The sequence below is a fragment of the Gymnoscopelus microlampas genome (genome assembly GCF_963454915.1).
Source record: "Gymnoscopelus microlampas genome assembly, chromosome: 8".
NCBI classification, from domain to species: Eukaryota; Metazoa; Chordata; class Actinopteri; order Myctophiformes; family Myctophidae; genus Gymnoscopelus; species Gymnoscopelus microlampas.
Genome location: NC_139945.1, coordinates 39,419,382 through 39,424,601, shown reverse-complemented (window position 1 = coordinate 39,424,601; position 5,220 = coordinate 39,419,382). Strand labels below are relative to the sequence as shown.

The window sequence follows — 5,220 nt, the reverse complement described above, 5'->3', positions numbered from 1 at the left end:
ATGTATTAGAAAGTGATGATTTAAAATATGCTCCTCATTGACTACATTGTATGGTTAAACAGCTCTCAAAGCGCGTAAACAAACGCAAACAAAGTTGATTCAGACAATATAGAACATCACAAAACCCAGTACTTTTATTTCATTTAGAAATGTTCATTTCCTGCTGAATTTGCGGGAAGAAAACCCAGACTGGATCTGCGGATCCGGATCTTCAAATAGTAAAATCAACAGAGAAGTTGACGTTTTTATTTAAAAAACAAACAGTACTGGGTTTGGTGATGTTCTATATTGTCTGAATCAACTTTGTTTGTGTTCGTTTTCTTTTCCTTTCCCTCTTCAATCACCCCCCCTTCATCTTGCAAAGTACAGTATATTTTCTCATTCCTCAGACCTCAGCCCTCTCCTCAAGGGCTGTGTTGAGTCTATGTAAAAGTGACACACAGCAAGCAAGCCAGAGGCACAGTCACGTTGGTTAGACAATCACAGGTTTGTATATAACAAGAACAAAACACACTTTCAAGATAATGATACATAATCCATTAAAACCGGGGAAAGCATCTGTGCCATTTTAGATTTTTTTTGGCTATTCAAAAATAGCAGATCTACAAGCTCATAGTGCGGCATCGGGTGCTGCACTATGACCTTGTAGATCTGCAATTTTTTGAAAATGTGTGCAAATATTTGAATAGCCTATTATTTTTTTTTAAGGCGAACATTTTGCTCCTGGGGACACTGGGTGAAAAGCAATGATTTTGGGAGGGTATCCCTCAGGCATACCCCTGATACTTAAGGGAGTATGTGTGTGTATGCTGCCCTCATTCATTAATGTACCACCTCCCACATACCTCCCACATATTCAGGTGTATGTACCATTTCTGAGACCTTCATTTGCATTTACCCCCTGTGGTGTCTGGCCAGCAAGGACCTCACACACCCACCCCTCCCACCCCTCTCACCCTTCCACCCCAACCACTTCTGAGCATGTGCAGAAAACTACATTTGATTGGAAGCTGTGGCTTATAACCCCACCCACCCACCCCACATTCTGCATGCTAATTCTTGTATAAACCCCCTAGTTTATACCCCCCCCCCCCCCCCCTCAGTGGGAAGGGTGGTTTATAGCCCCCCCCCCCCTCCCAGGGGCTGTGGCTTGTCCCCCCCCCCCCCCCACCGGGAGGGATGGTTTATAGTCCCGCCCCCACTACCTGCACTAATTATATATATATATATATATATATATATATATATATATATATATATATATATATATATATATATATATATATATATATATATATATATATATATATATATATATCTCCACACACACAAACAATATAGAAAAACACATAGGCAGAACTCATGTAATTATGTTTATTGATCAAGAAAAATACATTTATACAAAACAATGGAACAGGAGCACACAGATAAGGTAAACTGTTTCAAAGAAAAGTATTTTGTTCCAGGGACCCCAGAAGCAAAGATTTGAGTTAAAAATGTTCACTCTAAAAATATATATATTCAAATATTCTGAATCAGAATCAGGTTTATTGTCACATCACAGGTTTAATTAAAAAACGTGGGTGAAATGTGTGTCTATATACTCACACTAGTAGGCTACCTGAGATAAGATATGTGCATGAACATAGCAGCAATGTATACTGTGCATGATATACTTATGGACGTTAGTTAAGGTGCTTGGGAAAAAAAAGTCAAAAGTCAGTGCGTTATACACAGGATTACGGTGCAAAATGTCAGTGTGTGTCGACCGCATAATCCACATAGACTGACATATAGTCAGCAAGTAGTGCCATGAGGAGGAGCAAAGAAAAATAGCGGGAAAAGGAAAACAAAGTCACTTGTAGGCTACTCATGTAATCCACGGGTGGGTCCAAGGAAGAGCTAAATCCAAGTCATGTGTCCCTGGTATAATCCACAGGAAGAAATATATTTTGTTCCAGGGACCCAGAAGCAAAGATTTGAGTTAAAAAGTTTGCACTAAAAACATAGTCCTCAAGCTCTTTGTCGTCAAGCATTGGGTCCTGGAGAACACAGCATTTGGTACAAGGTCCTGGAGATGATCTTGTGAACTTCTTCCTGCTGGAGGGCTGAAGATCCAAAATGGAAGTCCATCTTTGGAGTTGCTCTGTGTCCTCAAGCATTGGGTCCTGGAGAATGCAGCGTTTGGTATGAGGTTTTGGAGATGATCTCCTGAACTTTGGACTGCTGGAGGGCTGAAGATCCAAAACGGCAGTCCTTGAAGCCTTGAAGAAAAACAGAAGAAAAAAAGAATTACAATTATTTATTTTCAATTATAACACAGGGGTCTTTGAATACAAAAAGACAAAACAATGCCCTGTAAGTAGGCTACAATAAGAAATACAGGTTTGCTGTTTTCTGCAGGTCTAGCCCACTCTATTAAGATGCAAATAGCTTATGTGAATACTGTGAGTGTATTATGCATGTGCGCTTTACCTTTTATAAAAACAGGATCAACATTACAGAAACTAATGCTTAGTTCTCCTAAAAGATGAGCTGCAACATCAATACTATGTGGATAATTTACCCTGTTGGAAGAGAAGAACCGTGTTAGTTTTTAGTCATGTGCAATTTTTTTTATCAGTTAAAACATTTCACCAGGACAGGAACTCAATCCACAGGCCTACCTCCCCCCACTATCCCCCACCACAAATCAAATTGGTGGGGCTTGGTCTCCCCTCTTACTAAAGCATGATTGTGATATAGTTGAATTTGGTTACTTACACTTCTTTTGGATTGAATGTGGTTATTCTTCTCCGAGTTGTGTAGACGCCTCACAGCCTCCTGTAAACAGCATGATTATAAAAGGTCAATTTGAGGAAATCAATGCTTTTGGCAAACCACCAAAGGAATACCAAAACACTCGCCCCAAACACAGTCACCCGGGCACAAATCCAGCACATATCCGATAAAATCTCTACCTGGTATTCCCCCTAAAATGGTGGCGATCGTGTTTTGGGGTGAGCCTTCCAGGTTGCCCACCAGAACATTAGTTACACTTATTTTTCTACAAGCAACTCATACAAAGAATTTTCTAGATAGTAGACACAGGGCATATATAGTCAGACATAATTTCACTTACCGCAAGGTTGATGTTATTTGCTCTTTGGTGCAGGCAGAGGCAGCAACGTAGACAAAGCATCATCCCGAGCAGCGTTGCTCTCGACCAGCTAAGAGGACCACCTAATAATTCTGTTCTTCTCGGAGTCGAAGGCTGGCGTCTGCGAGGACTCGAAGCAGCACCCGATGCATAAAATAAATCTCTACTTGTGTTTGTTGCCATTTTACTCACAAATTAAACAAATTCATCATGCAGTTAATAGTTTCCAAGCAGAGTTCTCTAACAACAAACTGCTATCCTGTAAAGCCAACTTGGTGCCTTGGCTAATACACGCCCCCGTGCTGTGGCTAGGGTTGCCAGATTCTGTGAGAGAAACAAGCAAGCAGGTCTAGAAAAACAAGCCCAATAGAAGCGATTATGGGTCACATGACTCACATGAGCACTTTAAACCTACCTACTGTATACATCGGCTATTTGAAGATGGCAGATATACAAGCTATACAAGATATACTCGTGATGCAACTCGTTGTGAGCTTGTAGACTGCTATTTTCAAATAAAATTCTTGGTGCAAATTTATTATAAAAAAAACCTGGCAACACTGGCTCAAAGACATCTCACAGACACGGTGTGAAGAGGCGGTGCTCAGGAGTGAAACATGAAACAATAGGAACATTGAAACCATCGACACCTATCATGCAAATGTTGTGTCTGCATGTAATCTAATCTCTATCCCCCAAAATACAAACGAAAACACACATAAAGTAGCCTTGTTTGTGATATGGGTAAAAAGTACAACACATTTTGGTATCAAAATGTGCTTAAAGTACCAAAAGTAAAAGTGCTAATACGTTTGAAAATAGCGTGTGAGCTTGTTGATGTATAAAATAAGGCTAAAGTGGTTAATGCATGTTTTATAATGTAATCATTTATATCTGCAAAGTAACTAGTAACTAAAGTTTTCAAATAATAGTAAATAAAATAGTAAGTAAAAGTATAGACAATTGGAAATACTTCAGTAATGTAAAATTACCTCAAAATTGTACTTAAGTACAGTACTTGAGTAAATGTACTTAGTTACTTCACACCACTGTTTGTTGTACAGCACCTTGTGTAACAGAGAGGACCTCTGTTACTACAGTAACCTTGGTTATTAGTGTTTATTCAATCATTTTTAAACAGGGACATTGGTGGAACAAGTACTCAACTGTTTTGCTTAAGTAAAAGTATCAATAAGTGGTGTTCTAGCAACTCAAGCTTTGAGGTACCCCGTTTGGACCCAACTGCCGAGTTGCATCCTCACCCAGACCGGCATTTCTTTGGGAGGCCTGTCGAGATTTGGAATTTGCAAGGTACACGGACGGATTGTGCGCCATCATTCCTACCGATTGAAAGAATAGCATACAGATGTGTTTACAGTGCCACAACTGTACAGTTAAGCCAGATCAAAGAGATCTGTGTTTCTCTCTCTCGCTCTCGCTCCCTCTCCCTCTCTCTCTCTCTCTCTCTCTCTCTCTCTCTCTCTCTCTCTCTCTCTCCCTCTCTCTCTCTCTCTCTCCCTCTCCCTGAGCCCCCCCCTCTATGAACCCCACACCTCCCATTGTTTGAACAAACCTCTAATTTACATGTGTAAGGAAGATTCCCAAGCAGAGAAAAGAGAGACGTATATCCAGGTATCTTAAAGGCATTTTAAGGTAAACAGTCCTCTCCCGCATTCATTGAAAAACTCCCACCTATCATTTATGTTGGGTGGGTGTATACCTTGCCCATGTATCCAGGTATATCACCTTTTTCACCCAGTGGGAGTCCCTGGAACATATTTTGAGATGGGGGTCCGCAGCCAAATACATATGATTTTGGGGGTCTTTGACATGAAAAAGTTGGAGCACCACTGATATAGCAACATACTGTTAGTATTTAGTAAACATTTTTTTAGATATGAATTTGGCCGCGGACCCCCATCTCAATATATTTTGTTCCAGGGACCCCCCCAGAAGGAAAGATTTGAGTTAAAACTGTTTGCTTTCAAAAAATATATACATTCAAAGATTTGCACAAATGTTCACAATTTAGCAAAAAAAAAAAAATAATATCTACAAGCTTGTATACAGTATCTGCTATT

At 40.0% G+C, this 5,220-nt stretch overlaps 1 long non-coding RNA gene across 1 annotated transcript; it reads right to left on the bottom strand.

Moving 5' to 3' along the window:
* Positions 1 to 1,360: 1,360 nt before the first annotated feature.
* On the bottom strand, positions 1,361 to 2,539 carry LOC311051059. Its single transcript, XR_014601371.1, has 2 exons — positions 2,476 to 2,539; positions 1,361 to 2,264 (listed from the first exon to the last, which is right to left on the bottom strand). It is a non-coding gene; the product is annotated as an uncharacterized lncRNA (long non-coding RNA).
* Between the last annotated feature and the right edge of the window lie 2,681 nt (positions 2,540 to 5,220).